Source organism: Microtus pennsylvanicus, chromosome 4, assembly GCF_037038515.1.
Source record: "Microtus pennsylvanicus isolate mMicPen1 chromosome 4, mMicPen1.hap1, whole genome shotgun sequence".
NCBI classification, from domain to species: Eukaryota; Metazoa; Chordata; class Mammalia; order Rodentia; family Cricetidae; genus Microtus; species Microtus pennsylvanicus.
Window position 1 is genome coordinate 104,225,837 of NC_134582.1, and position 17,416 is coordinate 104,243,252.

The following is a 17,416-nucleotide window of genomic DNA, read 5'->3' on the forward strand; positions in this document are numbered from 1 at the left end:
TCTACCAGGTTTGGGAGAAATTATTCTCGTTTCCTCTTGTACTCTGCCTTCCCATGGAAACACCTCTAGAATTTTGTTCTTTGAAGCCTTACCCAAGGTCCCCAAACATCTGTGTTGAACACCTTTCCTGGGTTTGCTTCTGTCTTGGTACCACTGGATATTGGAGAATGAGTTTGACTATTATTAGGCTCTGCAATTAAAATTAATAGTTGGTGCAGCTTGGAAGCATAGACTCGAGTATAGGAGGAGCTCCATCCCTTAGATAAAAGCCTTTTAAAAAAAAAGCCACAATGAATAAAATAGAAGTTACAGCTTTACCAGCCATCTGACATTCCCTACCCCTGTACAACCCCAGCTCTATGAAAGTGGGTATCTATAAGCACTCCCACAGCCCACAAGGCAGAGATTAAGAGTCACTGAGCAACATGGAGGAAAGACTAAAACCAAATGGCAGCAGGAAGGACAGAGGCTATTAGGTAGAGATGCAAGCCATACGTTGTTGGCCAGTATAAATCAACAAAAATGATTGTTCTAAAGCTAGGCATGTGCCTAGATTGTAGAGGATAGTCTGAGAGCTTTGATTCTGGCGGACTGTTTATACTGCATCTTCCCTTTGACACAAACCTCAGAAACGGTGGTACTTCTGTATGCCCCCAGCTATAGAAGAAAGCTGGCTATGAGAGGTTGCGACTATGTCTGAAGAGCCTTAGAAATGAGATCTGACCTGGAGGTCATATGAGCATGAGATCTTGGAGTTGACAGAAGGCTTAGAGAGTGTGGCTACCTGGCCAGAATTCCTTGGGTCAGCACTGATCTACTGACTAAGCCACCTCCATTGCTTGGGTTTCCCTGCTTCATCACAGGGCGAACTAATACCCTACAGTAGCTCCTACATGGTTAGCAAACCCATCTCATATAATAAAAGTCTGCTTCTCTAGTGCTCCCCGCTGTAGGAAGTATTACAGCTTGTATTTACTCGCCTACTGGGGTGTAGACTCTTATACTATTTGCGGGGAAGTCAAACGTGTGTGTGCCCTTTCTCTCTCGTTCCTCTTGCTTCATTCTGCCAGCTGCTCTTTTGGATTGAGTGATTCAACGGGTCAAGCAGAGGATTCTGATTTGTGAGTTTACCCCTTAATAAATGACTATTTCTCGATTCTGAGCTAGTGTGGGAATTTTTAAGATTCTATGCTTAAAAGAATCTGACCTCTGTAACAGTTCCCATTCATTAGACAAGGTTCCTTAGACAACTGACCCCAAGCCCCAAGAGACACAGTTTGTACACTGAATCACTTTGAGTCCTTTCACCACCATCTTGGTACTTTTCTTCGGGAAGGCATTTTCAAATACTCTTAATGGTTCCGATGTATCTCTGTCATCTGTTAACTGGAGAGTCCTCCCTAACAAGCAGCCTCCAGCTACACGCCCAAGTTTCACCAACGCTAGACTTCCTTAGCAGCCTGACTATGCACATGATACCCCCACCCAGGGCTTTGGCGTCCAGAAGCTGTGGAAATAGCCCCCCTGTGTGCTGGTCATGCTAACCTGCTAAGCCTGGCCCAACTCCTCTCTTGTTTTGTTCTGGCCTGTGTTCCAGAATCCTTCCTTTGAATCACACTCAGTCCCATCCCTTTCCAGATGTGGCCACACTTTTAAACCACTGCCTCCACTCACAATGCAAATTTCTCAGGAATCATAAACTCTCTGTCTCTGGAAACAGAACTCATTACTTAAGGTAACACCAAGAGTTGCTAATAATAATACTAAGAGCTAGGAAGAGGTGCTTTGGAAGGGCTTTGTATGCATCAATTCATTGAATCTTGGCCAAGTAAACTTCATGAAGTAAGGACTATTAACAATCTGCCCATTTTGTAGGGAAGAATCAGCCAAAGAGGAGCCAGTTCCAGGAAGGATCACCTGTACATCCCACACCGACTCATGCGTTGGAACACTTGTCCCCAGCTAGTGGCACTATTTTTGGAAAGCTGTGGAACCTTTGGGAGGTGAAATCTCACTGGAAGAAGTAGTTACTATGGGACAATTCTTAAGGTTTAAAAGCTAGGCCACACTTCCTGTCCTTTCTTCTTCATGACAGTGGACACAATATGAGCAGGTGACTCATTATTATGTTTGGTTCTGATGAAGTTGTTAAAATTAGAATTAATGAGCTTCTGTAGGTGGAGGCTGATTGTTCACTCCCCAACTGCCCAAACCCGAAATAATCACCCAGAAACTATTTTGATTGCAATACTATTTGGCCAATAGCTTAAATGTATTTCTAGCTGGCTTTTACATCTTAAAATAACCCATTTCTATTATTTTATCACGAGGCTCATGGTTTATAGGTTCTGGGGCATCTATCTCTTATGACGGCTATAAGGCTTCGACTCTGCCTACTCTCTCTCTCTATGTCTCTGGATTTTCTGCCTGGCTTTACTCTGTTAAGTCATTGGCCAAAAGCAGCTTCTTTATTAAGCAATGGCATATTGGTTATTATTATTATTATTAAAACATATTCACAGCATACAGATGGGTTCAATCCTTAACTGAAGAACTCACCTGATTGTCTTAACAGATTCGGGACAACCCACCCCAATGGTAGGTGGTGGCACCTTCTGATAGTGGTCCAGATAAAAAGGTATAGCAAAATGAGCATTACTGGACTGTTGCTTGGTTGATCTTACTGCAGAGTTGACTCATGCTGCTGCTGCTGCTACTGCTGATGGTGATGAGGATGGTCATGATGATGATAATTCTTCACTGATACCAGAACCAGTGTTTCCAGGTTTCTGTCATGGGAGCAAGGAAAAATGACTTTTCAGAAACCTCCCAGTTTTCAGAGCAAGATTGTGACTACTGAAGCATTCAGCTTTGTAGATCGAGTAACCATTGGAGAGGTTGCTAGCCTCTCCAGTAAGAGATAGTCACTGTGGGAACACACCACTGCAGAGACACCCAGCCTTAGGGACCCAGCAGCTACCAGATTCTTGAGCTCTTATGTGTTTATGTAAATATTTTAATATGAGTTGATTTAATAAGTTTATATGTGTCTATCCCATTAGTTCTGCTTTTCTAGAGAAGCATGACTCATACACGCATGCTTCTGTTGCCTTGCCTTCCTCACCAAGATAGACTGCATCCATTCTTACACCAGAAGTCAAAATAAACGCTTTCATCCTTCAGTCGCCTCTCATCATGTGTTTGGACACAGCAGTGAAAAAAGTAACCATGGTGGCAGAGACAAGAGTTTAAGCTCAAATAAGCTGCACTTGGGCAGAAAGGCTCTTCTGCTGGAGAACTGTTTTCTTCTCTGTCATTTCCCTGTGTTCATCTCTGCCCGTCTTCCTGTCTCTCTCAAGCACGCATGCACACACCCACACACATCCTGGCTCATGCCTAATGTTTCCTTAATAAGGAAACGGTGACTTCTTAACACAACCTTTCCTTCCATTAAGCTAGACTATTAGTTGCCTGGGTGCCAGGTTTATATCCTAATGAGATGTGAAATGCTCCAAAGTAAACACCTAAAGGTGCTATGGGGCTATTGTATAGTCATTTAAAACAATGACTGAGTGTTTCTTAAGAGTCTGGCTTTGATCTTGTACTACACAATATAAAGGGAGATTCGTGGGGCACTGAAGTTTTAGCCTCTCTCTCTCTCTCTCTCTCTCTCTCTCTCTCTCTCTCTCTCTCTCTCTCTGTGTGTGTGTGTGTGTGTGTGTGTGTGTGTGTGTGTGTGTGTGTGTGTGTGTGTCTGTGTGTCTGTGTCTGTGTCTGTGTGTATAGATGTGTGTCCGTGTGTGGAATGAAACAGCAGCTCTGCTGCTCAAACCAAGTTGTAAAAGAAACCAAAATGGATGAAGTAGGAGTCAGGTCTGTAGAGCAGAAGAGACTCTGCGGCCACAGTGTCAGCCTGAGCACATAGATCCAGCTACTGAAGACCAGTGCTCTGCCAACTCCCAGAAGCAAATCCTCACCATTCATAGACAGGCATGCAGAAGACAAAGGATGAGGTCCTGGAGGCAATCTCTTCTCACACCACACTGAGGGGAGGCCCTGGCTGCACTAGTGTGTCCTCACTATGTCCAAGTCCAATCCCCAGCTGAGAGACTTGCCTGTGGGCTCGCACTTTCCAGTGATCATACCCATCCCAATAGGAAACGGCAAGAACCGGACCCGCCAGTCAAGAGCTGAGTGAGCGAGCTCCAGGTTAATATGTGGAGGAGCAGGGTAGGTGGGGAGCTCCTCCTCAGATATGAAAATACACCAGGATCTTCAGACATCTGAGAAGAAGCAGAGTCTGAGACCAGAGAGGGGGAAGGAATGTCACAGGAAACAGGACTTCAAAAGTCATGGAGGGACTCAAAAGAATTTAATTATATGAATAAGATAAAAATAGAATACCAAAAGAATATTAAGTGGTTTAAACTGAAAAATTAGTAAAAGAATAAACTGAAAGAATTTATTAGGAATTAAAGCCAGTAAAAAAAAAATGAGAAGGGTAAAAACATGCATAGTAATAGACGAGTATATAGACAAACAGATAATAGATAGACATATATCTAATAAATCAGAAAATGATAATAGAAAAATAATAGAGAATAAATAATTGATAAAATACTAAAATAAAAAATTAAGGTTATGATGTGCAGGAGCATTCCTATTAAATATTAGATTCTATGACTTCATTGTCAAGTCAAACACATTTTTGTGAAATTTCCAACATGAAATATGAACAGAATCCAAAAAGATTCCAGGCAAAACAACAACACACTAGCTACAGAGTGATTGAAATTATACTGAGAGGAAAGGGGGTATGATTTCGTGTAATAGATATAAGGTAGCTTTAAATCTATAGAAAATAACTGGTGCTCTTAGTGGAAAAAAAGAGAAAAGAAAAGGAGTCAAGCGGCAGGAAGAAAATTTTTAAATAAGTGGTACCAAGAAATCATGGTCCAAATAGTAAGCAAGATTGGACCATGAGAGGGAAGAATTGATAAAAATCTAAGAAAAGGAGCCATTGGAAACTTGGCGTTCCAATTGGGTACACTCTATTTCTATAGAAAATGAGCTGAGACCATTGAATTCACAGAGGCAAAACACTCTGTGCTCTGCAGAGACAAACATTTCAAAGCCAAAAGCACAAACACTCCACATGCTTTCTTTCAGCTTTCAGAATCAGACCACAACCAAAGGCAAATCAAAATTCTGGTTACAAAATAGATTGAATAGATCGATCTGACGATACAAAAATGAAGGGCTACCAAAATGTGGAAAAATGAAGAAGAAGAAGAAGTTGGGTAGATGAGACTGGGGATCCCAACACCCTCATTTAACTTAATAAAGAGTCAAGAATAATTCTCTCAAGGGACTGGAAAGATGGCTCAGTGTTTAAAAGCACAGACTGTGCTGGCCATGGTGGTCCACATCTTTAATCCCAGCACTGGAGAGGCAGAGGCAGGAGTTCAAGGCCAGCAAGAATTACATTGGGAGCCTCTGCCTCAAAAAAACAAACAAACATGCTCTGCTCTTGCAGAGGACCCAAGTTTGATTCCCAGCACTAACACTGGGTAGTGGCTCACAACTCTCTGTAACTCCAGTTCCAGAAAACACAAAAACATTTTCTGTCCTCCAGGGGCACCTGCACCCCTGTGCATACATCCATATACAGAAACCCATGCATAAACATAATTAAAAACAAAATAAAATCTTTTAAAATGTATTTAAGAATAACTGTCTTAGTTATTTAGGCAGTCTGGAACCTGCATAGCTTGCAAACATGAGCAAATCTTTTCTCACAGTTCCAAAACTGCAAAGTCCAAGATCATGAATCCCACAGATTCAGTGTCTCACTGAGGACTCACTCTTTGGCTCATAGATGGTGTCTTCTTATAGTGGCTTCTCATAGGAAAATATAAGAACTTGAACTCTGGCCTCTTCAGGTCCTTAGAAAGGCACAAATCCCACTCATGAGGTTCCACCCTCCTAGTCCATGCACCCCGACCTCCACCCAAAAGCCCTATGATGAAGACAGGTTTCAATGTACTGATTTTGTTAGTCTATAAATATTCACGCAATGGCAATAACTATCTAGAGGTTTATAGTGAGAAATGATGGATCATATTTACAAATCATAAAGATATGAAGACAGTCATAAATGTAGTGGTGGGAGTGGCGGGCTGCAGCCCCGGTTCCCGGCTAGCTTTACCCGAAATAACAACACACAAATTGCATTCTTTTAAACACTGCTTGGCCCATTAGTTCCAGCCTCTTCTTGGCTAACTCTCACATCTTGATTAACCCATTTCTAATAATCTGTGTAGCACCACGAGATGGTGGCTTACCAGGAAGGATCTTAAGCTGTGTTCGTCTTGGAGAGAAGAGCTATATCGTCTGCCTCCTCACTTCCCTTCTTCCCAGCATTCTGTTCTGTCTACTCTGCCTATCTAAGTTCTGCCCTATCAGGCCAAGCAGTTTTCATTATTAATTAACCAATGAAAGCAACATATAGAAAGAAGACCCACCTACATCCCATAAAGATATGCAATATAAAAACTAAAAAACATGACACTCGATGTAAAGGAGAGGATTAAAAAGATGTAGGGAGTGCGTGAAACCTTCTATCAGTCATTATTGTGTCTATCTAGAAACAGTAAACATGAGCATTAGAGAAATGGAAGTCACTACTGGAAGAATTTGACGAAGTGTGGAGAGGCCACTCAGGGGGGCTGTGAAAGCACAAAGCACAGCTGGATCTACTGAGCAGTACGGAAAATTCCTAATGACAGCCCTGCTCCTATGGGCTTTACTTGGGCATTGGAAAGATCTCAGGTGTGCTTGATGCTACAAAAGAGGACCGCTACATTAGGGCATGCCTAAAGAGTTCGTGGCTTATGAGGGTTCAGGGATGGCCCCAGAGGATACTGAATATAAACAGAGGTTAGTTCCCCAGTGATCCTGGCTTACAAGAAATGTGTGATGTTTGGTTCTGTTATTTGTGGAAGAGGTAAGATAGGAAGAGAGAGATAAAAAGGCAGCCAGATGTGCAACGCCAAAGCCCAGAGAGAGAGTCAATGAAAATGGATGTTCTCCTGAGGTCTTTGGGTTCAAGAAAGTACAACTCTTCCAGCTCCATCCATTGGTCTGAAATTGTCACAATTTCCTTTTCCTCAACAGCTGAATAATATTTTGTTGTATAAATGTACCACATTTTCATTATTCATTCATCAGTTAATGGACATCTATGCTACTTCCAATTTCTAGCTATTATGAATAGAGCAATAGTGAACATGGATGAGCAAGTGTCTCTGTAGAAGAACGTAGAGTCCTTTTGGTGTTGCCCAAGATTGGTACAGCTGGATATTGAGGGTAAATCGATTCCCAACTTCCTGAAGAACTGCCACACTCATTTCTACAACACTGAACAGTTTATACTCCCACTAGCAAGTGGTCCTATATCTCTTGCCTTTTTCTGTATCCTCACCAGCATGTGCTGTCCTTAGTTTTATTTATCTTGGCCATTCTGACTAGGTAATATGAAATCTCAAAGTGGTTTTAATTTGCATTTCCCACATGGTTTGATGTGTTTCTCAGCCATTTGAGTTTCTTCTTCTGTTTAGTTCTTTACCCAATTTTTAATTGGGTTGTTTTCTTGATATTGAATTTTCATAGTTCTTTATACATTCTAGAGACTAATCCTTTAGCTGATGTATAATTGATTAAGACTGTAGCTGCTGCTTTGTTTAGCAAGTCTTTCTCTGTACCACCAACTCCCAAATAATACTACAGAGACTTCTTATTCATTATAAAAGCTTGGCCTTTAGCTTAGGCTTGTTTTCAGCTCTCTCATATTTATATTAATCTACACTCTGCCACATGGCATTACCTCTCATCCATCTTGCACCTCCTGTTTCCGCTCCATGTCTGGCTGGTGACTCCTACACACCTAGATTTCTCCTCTTCTCCCTTTCTCTTTCCAGAAATTTTGCCTATATCTCTTGCCTAGCTACTAATCATTTAGCTTTTAATTACACCAATCAAAGCAATATATATTCACACAGTGTATAAATATCCCACAATGGCTTTGCACAAATGATGATGTCCTTTGCTTTTCAGAAGCTTTTCATCCTCATGAAGTCCAATTTATTAATTGTTGGCCTTAGTGCCTGTACTATAAGTGTCCGGTTCAAAATAGAACCACCATATTATAGGGAAGACAATGCCCCAACTGGACAACTTATGCCACCAAATAAAATCCTTAGTACCAGAAATGGGTTACATCGTGTTGCATCACTGGCCAAAGAGGTCACCTGGATCCCTACCTCCAAACTTCACATTGCCAAAGCTATTGGTTTTGCTCCACTGTGGAGGCCAAGAAATGCAGGCCCATTTCCACCTTGTCTTACTGTCAGAGAGTTTGGAGACTGACAAGCATAGTTGTAAGTCCCCAGTAAGGATGTGATTGCTTGGTTCTTTTGAAATTAAGATAGCTCATTCTAGTAAGTCCCTGCCATCCTGACAGGTGATCAGGATATGCAAATGCACTGCTTCTCCTTTTGTTAACCATGAGGTCACCTGGGGAAGGGCTGTCTTCAGGTAAGTGACCTAGAGCACCTTCACTACCTAGACAACAGAATGCTAATGATTTGATGCCTCGGAATGATAAAGTGATTGACTGTGTGAGTTATCCCTTGTATCATATAATAACATCTTTTGTTACCTTCTCCCCACGTTTACATTGAGTATAAAAGCTGTGGAAAAATAAACGAGGGCGATTTTCAGGATTTCAATCACTGGAATGCCCTCCTCATATTTTCTATGATTTCTGTCCTATTATTTTTTAATGTGTCTTCATATTCTTTACTTATGTTTCTAAAATTCTCAAGCCCCTACCCTGGTAAGAATTATTTTTATCAAAACCAGTCCTCAACACTCCACAGCCTGATGGTAAGGCCCTATTACTAAAGACAATGTTTACTTACGCCATCAAACGGAATACTCAAGCTGATATCTAACTAGAGGCTTTATCCCACTGATTAGCGTACATGGTACTCTGTTCTAGTACTAGAAAGTACTCTGTTCACTATCAGAAGAAAATAATAACCATCAATATCACCCAGTTATAAAGTCTATAACCTACAACCTGTTTGCAAACTGTAACGGTGTAATAGGGGCACGAATGTTGTGGGAGTAAATAATCAATGTTGATTGGCTTTATGGCCCAGTCCATTAGATGAAGCCTACATCTAACATTGCTAAAGGGCCAAGCACCTGAGACTAGATAGTTCATGGGTCTAAAGAAAAATGTACTGCTCTTAGTCCCCTAAAACAGCAATAAAGGGATCCTAATGGCATAGTGCTGTACCCATAGATCAGTGCCTGCTGTGGGATAATGCTCTTGTACCCTTTTAAGATTTGTCACTCATAGTGGTTTAATAAAATGCTGATTGGCCAGTTACCAGGTAAGAAGTGTAGGTGGGGGCATTCAGACCAGAAGAATTCTGGGAAGAGGAAAGGCTCAGTCTACAGTCACTACCCAGACGCAGAGGAAGCAAGATGAAAATGCTGTACTGAGAAAAAGTACCAAGCCACATGGCTAAACATAGATAAGAATTATGGGTTAATTTAAGTTGTAAGAGCTAGTTAATAATAATAATACTGAGCTAATAGGCCAACCAGTTTATAATTAATGTAGGCCTCTGTGTGTTTCCTTGGGACTGGAGTGGCTACAGGGCCAAGCAGGACAGATATATCGGTTTATAAGAACATGACTCAACCCTTATCAGAGAACCTTCTTCTTGCAGTAGATGTGGGTGAATACCAATTCCCATGACTAGAAGTGCAGAGTGAGAAACCTTGGAGCAATAATTCCTAAAATAAAATGTCTCCATCAAACTCCTCCCCTCAAATCTCAAGAATATATGGGGGAGAGGAGACAGAAAGACTGTAAAATCCAGAAGTGGTAAATAACCCCAAGGAAACAGTGTTTTCCAGACATAATAAGACTCATGTAGTAGCATTTCAATTGTATTTTAATAAATAAAGCTCACTTGGACATTGAGAAAGTAAAACAACCACATTGGTCAGCCTTATAGACCAGGCAGTGGCAACACACACCTTTAATCCCAGTAGTCACACTAGTTGTTATAGAAACCAGGCGGTGCATGCCTTTAATCCCAGTGGTGCACGTCTTTAATCCCAAAAGTAAAGAGGATTATAAAATAGGAGGAGACAGGTCTCAATCTCAGTCTGAGATCCATATAGGCAGGATTACCATTTGGAACTGAGGTTGAGGTAAGAGCCAGTGACTGGCTGCTTTGCTTTTCTAACTTTCAGGCTGAACCCCAATATCAGTCTCTGAGCTTTTTATTAATCTTGCTTCATTTGTTTTATTAATCAGACTCTCGTACATATAAACTCACAGAGACTGCGGCAGCATGCATAAGACCTATGTAGGTTAAGCCAGACAGAGTCCTAGCACTGAGAGAGGAAGAGAAACACAAAGTCTCATCCCTAACCAAGAAGCTGTCTGTAATTAATACCTGCTGGGAAAGGGAAGAGTTCTCTCCAATGGAGTGTCACTGAGTACATCAACTTCATTCCAGGAAGAGGTGGTCACCACAAAATAAACTCCATGTTTGGTTGGTTGTTTTTGTTTTGGGGCTTTTGTTTGTTTTAGCATTTTTTGTCTTAAGTTTTTGGTTTTGGTTTTGGTTTAGTACTTTTGAAACTGAGGTGGGGGAAAGAACATGAAGTCGGGTAGGTAGGGAGATGAGGAGGATCTAAAAAGATTACAGGAGGGGGCAGCATGCTCAAAACATATTGTGTATGAACAACAATTAACCTTTAAAAATGAATAAAAAGAGACTGCAATGATTGTTTTAAACAACCAGACCTCCAGATGACCTCCAACGTACAGGATGCAAATAATTCTGTATCCTATGAAGCATCTAAAGGCCTTGCATACTTCAAGTTTCATTAGATGGAATTTCTAGAATTCCTGGCAAGCGTTATTAGCATGTAGCTTATGGAAAACTCATACACAGCTCAATACTTGGCTAAGAATGGCAACAGAGCCCTGGAGTCAGGAGCCGGATATTCAAATCTTGCTTTTTATCACTTTACTAACTGGATACCACAGTGTCCTGTGCCTTGGTTTCCTCATCTATCAGGAAGGCTAGCAGCGAGGAGTTCCTGGAGTTGTTGGTAAGAACTAAGTAAGTAACACAGCAGATGCACTTGGAGCAAAGACAAGATAAATGCCAGTTCTTATGAGCTGGGATGAGGCCCACTTAAAATGCACCTGTTTGTAATTTCGGTGATGGTAGAAGGCTCCTCTTTGCCTGTGCACACATCGGCTTTCACCCCTGCAATCGCCCCTGCTGTTGAAGGCTGAAGTGATTTGGAACCTGCCAGGCGGGGCACTGACCTTTTCAGCATCAAATTTAATTAAGGCTGGCAAGAAGCTTAAGTGTGATGTTTCATGTCTTCCCATGCAGTTCAGTGGGAAAGATTTATTAACTCATTAAAATGTCTTGTTAGTTATTTTCAGCTGCTCAGAATGACTGTGACTCCCAGTCAGCTACTTATCCCAGAGAAGACCTGAAATAGAATCTGACTTTATTGACTTCCCAGACTGGAGTCTGTGTGGCCAGACCGTGTTGATAAAACATTCAGATACAGGGAATCAACAAGCATGGGAGGTGATTTATTCGGTCCTGCTTCTGAAGCCATGCAGAAAGTTGCCAGTGTGCCGCGAAGAGGCCCACCAGGCTCACATCTCATCCTGCCTCTTCTTTCAGTCGGGATCCAAGGAGCCAAGCAAGACTCACCTTGCAACCTGACCTTGCTTCCTATCAACCAAATCAGAGTCCATGAGCCAGAAGCTCAGCCACCAAACATTCAGCTGGGCCAACTGTATTGTTTCCATTTCTAAAGCACAAGTTTGCCTGCTTTGTCCTAATCCTTTATTCAAGATGCAACACATAATTCACTTTAAAGAGGCTACTTCCTTTCAAGGAAGAGAGCCTGCAAAATTCACTTTATTCTAATTGCATGTCAATGTAAAACTTACATTCATATTTGTATGTGTGTGTGCCTGGGGTGGGGGGCAACTTAAGGGAGTAAGTTCTCTCCTTCCCAACACATGAATCCCAGGGATTGAACTCAGTTCATCAGGCTTGGAAGCAAGTGTTCTTACCCATTGAGCCATTTCATTCATATTTTTGGTCTCTAGTCTTTCTGGTGTTTTCTGATGAGATCAGAACCTTAACAACACAGTGGCCAATCACAGGAGCTGAGAAAAGTCAATCTTTGAATTACTAGTTGAGAAACTTGAAGCTAATTATTTATTCCACATCTCACACACTTCTTAGCTAATGCCAAGAGAATGAAAGATCACCCATTGAGTGGGCATCTTGTTCTCTTCCCAGTGGGACAGAAGGCAAAGAGAGTCTGGTATAGGAATTAGGGCCATATTATATCCTATAGGGCCAACCTTCAAATGATCACTTCTTTCAATGAGGCTCCACCTCCTAAAGGATTCACAAGCTCCCAAAACAGCACCAGCAGCTAAAAATGGGTCTATGGGAGGGGGATTTTGTCTTTAGGTGACAACAGTTAGAGAATAATTAAATACATGTTATCTATTTCAACAAATTCTAGTCACCTGCCACGAGATAACTGTGGTGAACACACTGCTGCCTCTGTCTCAGTTAAGGTTTTTATTGCTGTAAAGAGACACCATGACTACAGCAACTCTTAAAAAGGAAAACAATTAATTGGGGCTGGCTTACAGTCTAGAGGTTTAGAACATTGTCATCATGGCAGAAAGCATGGCACCAAACAAACAGATAAGGTGCTGGAAAGGTAGCCAAAATTTTTACATAGGCAGGCAACAGGAAGAGGGAGCAAACCACCAGGACTGGTTTGAGCATCTGAAACTTCAAAGCCCAACCCCAGTGACACATTTCTTCCAATAAGGCTAGACCTCCTAACAGTGCCACTCTCTAGGAGCCTATGGGGGCCATATTCACTCAAACCACCACAGCTATCAAACTGTTAACAGATCACACAGACAAATACTTCATTTGCCCCAAATGTGTGATCTCTTTCAGCAAGTACTCTTAGTGTCTGCAAACCTAGGTTCTTGATCCCTCTTTCATCTAAGCAGAACAACTTTACATCTCTCCAGCCCTGGATGTTAAGAAACTATTGGTTGCTCAATAACCCCCAAAAGTAAGGCATGGCCACTACTCTGGCAAATTCAGGAAGAAGCAGATCTTTTTGGAACACCTCAGGCCGTGGAACCTTGATAATTAATACTCAAGATGGAAAGGATGGAAAGGAAATGAGATTTCTTTCCACCATGGGATCCCCCAATAACAACTTGCTATGGAATAATCCTATTTGTACACTGTAAAGATTTGTCACTTGAACTGGTTTAATAAAATGCTGATTGGCCAGTAGCCAGGTAGGAAGTATAGGCAGGGTAACCAAACTAAGGATGATGGGAAGGAGACAGGCAGAGTCAGGAGACACCACTCAGTTGTACAGGAAGCAAGACATACTAGAGGACAGGTAAAACCACAAACCACATAGCAATACATATATTAATGGAAATGGGTTAATTTAAATGTAAGAGTTAACTAGTAACAAGCCTGAACTATTGGCCGAGTATTTATATGTAATTTAAGCATCCGAGTCAATTATTTGGGAAGCAGCTGCTAGGTATTTGGGAACAGGCATGCAGGAGAGAAACGTCCAATCACAACACTACTTGAAGAACTAAGAATTCAAAACAACCTGATAATAGACCCCTATATATAGCACGAAGAGCTCAGTATCTACCCTAGTCTTTTTTTCTAAGATTGATTTTTACTTCATGTCTATGAGTCTTTGCATGCATGTATGTATGTATATCTGTGCACCACATGCATGCCTGGTGCACAGGAAGGTCAGAAGACGGTGTCAGATTCTCTGAGTTATATACTGTTGTGGGCCACCATATGTATGCTGGGAGTCAGACCTGGGCTGTCTGTAGCAAGTGTTCTCAATCACTGAGCCATCTAACTCCTTCGCCCTAATATTTTCTCATGAAAAATTAGTCTATATAAAATCAAAGTGAAACACTGCCACATGCAGGTCTCAAACTTACACTACTCAAGGCTAAGAATTCCAAAGGTTGAGCTGAAGTGGGGATATTGCAGACAGTGAGCTCTCAGAAGCATCATGTGAAGGCTGTAGAGTTAACATAGGAGAAAAACAAGTTGGCAAAGGGCGAAGCTGGAAAACCCCAGCTGGGGCTACTGAAACAGACTCATACCACTGGCACAGAGAAATTCCGAGGGCCCAAGAGCAACGATAGCTCCTGATAACAATAAGACACGTACTGCTGGGAGAGTATTGAGCATGGAGATGAGACACAATACATGAAGTTGTGCATAAGACAACAGAACATTGCAGAAAAGTCAGTGCTAGGCAGATGAGGAGGGGTCGGTGAAAGAAAAGGGGTCACTCCAAGATGAATTTTAGGCTTAGTAAAAGGAGCAGGGGAATCAGCTTCTGGTGAACTGACTGCTCATTGCTTTGCAAAGGGTCTCATTATTACACAGTTTACACCTTTAGCAAACAAATTCCACGTATCTAAACCTTCCATCGGAGTTGTCTGAAGGAACCATTTGCCTAAGCAATCCTCAGCCACGAGACCTCTTTGCGTGCCAGGTTTTCTCATTACTCAGTTTTGCAAAGGCCTGGAATCCTTTAGGAAGAGCTTTAAGAACTACTGACTTTAAACGAAGGTAGTTCAAAGCCTGGCTCCGTGGCATCTTTTATTACATGAGCCACAGCAACAAGTCTGTGCAGCGGGGCTCTCTCATGCTTTGGCCCACTTTCTCTCTCAGATATGTATCTTCTAATCAACTGCCTCCGAATCTGCTCCAAATAGATGTCTGCTCAAACCTTTGTTCCAGGACACAAAAACCTGAAACCCCTCCAGAGGCAGCCTGGGACTTCCTAGGATCAGCCAGGATTGGGACCGTGAAACATCTCGGGATCTGGCAAAATGAAATGTGAAGCCCCTCCTGAGATAGTTTCACAAAGTATAAGGGGCCCTGCATAAATAACAAATGCAAAGATAAGTCCACAATTTAAAGAGTGAAAGTTCTGCAAGGTCAGGACTTCTTTGGGTGAACAGACACGGCAGTGCAGTCAGATGAACAGGCAGGAAACACAATCACTTCAAAACTGTGTTTGTCGTCAGACATCTAAATGTGAGCTCTACTATGTGATTGCTAATGCAGTTAGCAACTTGACAGGATCTAGATTCAGGAAAGAGACAAACTTCCTGCAACACCCGAGAGAGATTCTCTCGACCAGCCTAACCTCTGTCATGGGGATAGGGATTGTCTTGACTGAGTTAACTGAAGTGAGAAGACCCCCTTTCCATTCTGCAATGACTCAGATAAGGGGGGGACAGTTTTGCTTTTTGCAAGCTTGTCTTCACTCCTGGCCAGTTTGTCATCCTGCTGTTATGACCACTGCTTTCATTCTTCGCTGACATCAGAACCCAAATTTTTAAACCTTTCAGTGTGGACTGAAGATAAGCCACCATTGAGGAACCCTCCAGGCCTTTGGTGCCAAGGTGAACTACAGAGGTCCCCAGTCTTGTGGACTTAGCAATTGCAGGCAACTCATAGAAACAGTAGTTGTTAAACTAACCAGAGTGAATCATGTAAGCCAATCTAATAAATGACCATTTAATATATATTTATTCTATCAGTTCCATGTCTTTGGAGAACCCTCACCAGCCATGCAGGAAGGGATGCAAATCACATCAAAACAATGTCTCTCAACAGACAAAAGAAAAAATTTAAAGGACCCAAACACTTCTAAAAATTTAAAGAAAAAAAATGAAATCTTTAATTTAAAAACCAAAATGAAAGAAACAAGTAGTAGATTTGACACAGCTAAATGAAGACATAGGGAACTGAAAGAAAATGGAAGTAATTACCCACAATCCAATATAACATCCACAGAAAAATATAAAAGAGATCAAGACTTGACAAAGGACTTACATTCTGATTTGTGTTTAAGATGAGTTAGGGGGAAACATAGGTATGGAGTTTTAATATTTCAGTGGCCACACACAAAGGCCAGAGACTTGCTGGCCTGTTTCTAATAAAACACGCCTGACTTGGGCTTTTGTGATTGAGTGTAGTACTGAGTTAAGTAACTAGTCCTAAGCATTACTGTCATTTTGATGCAACCAGTTGATCTAACAGAACACTTGGTTTCTTGGTTGTTTGGTATGTCTTGAGACCTCACAATCCCGCAACCTTGCGGACTGGGAGAACAGTGGTCATAGCTGCCATTTCCTCACTGTGATATTTTCTCGGCACAGAAGGAGGTGGCTGAACGACTTTCATGCAGCCTTTTCTCCTTGGCAGCTCTTATTCTGCAGCGCATGGGGATCAGGTGAGGGGTCAGCGGCTGCTAATGACATCATTGTGCTTTTAGTGGAAATTACCACTGCATGTGTCTGTAGACACAGGGTACCCATTGTGTGGTCCACCTTGGCCAGGACTTCATCTGTCATTCAGTTCCTATATGTCCTTCTTTCTCTAAGAGATCATTATTGGAGTCCAGGGAGATGGCTCAGTGGTTAAAAGCATTAGCTACTCTTTCAAAGGACCCGGGTTCAATTCCCATCACTGACATGGCAGCTTACAACCATCTCTCTCTATGGATAGATTATGGGTAGATGTGAACCACCATGTTGATTCTGAGAACTGAACAAGGATCCTCTGTAAGCAGCAAATGTTCTTAGCCATTGAGCCACTTCTCCAGCCCCACTCTGTCAATTATAGACGTTGATAGCTTCTAACCTATCTTGCCTTTTAAATGACCACATTTGGAGGCTCAGAAGATTGCCAAGAACTTGCTGAAAATTCATTCCCCAGAACCAACATAAAAGTGGAAGGACACACGTTGGTGAACATATAAACTGGTACACATGCACATGCTCACACACGAATAAAGCTTTTATATTAACATGTTTTATGGAACATTTTTACAAATAACATATCAGGACTTGCAGGAGCCACCCATACCAATAACTAACCTCATTTGGCTTCTGATGGCTCAGTGCTATTCTGGGATCCTGCCTTCTTCTCCGCTGCTTCAGGAGGCTGTTCTTCAAAGCATCTACTTTCTTTTCAGCCTCCAGGCACAACCTATCTTTCTGGGAAATCCTGTGCCTCCTGAGCACTAATCGCCTTGATAAACACTCTGTATTCTAAGCCCCAAACACCCCTATCTTAGACAGGAGAGTCACTTAAGCATGCCTGCGTCAATATGTGTTTGTCCCTTCCTCTGTAGTCTACCATGTCAATCTGGCATAACTACTTAGCTTAACTGA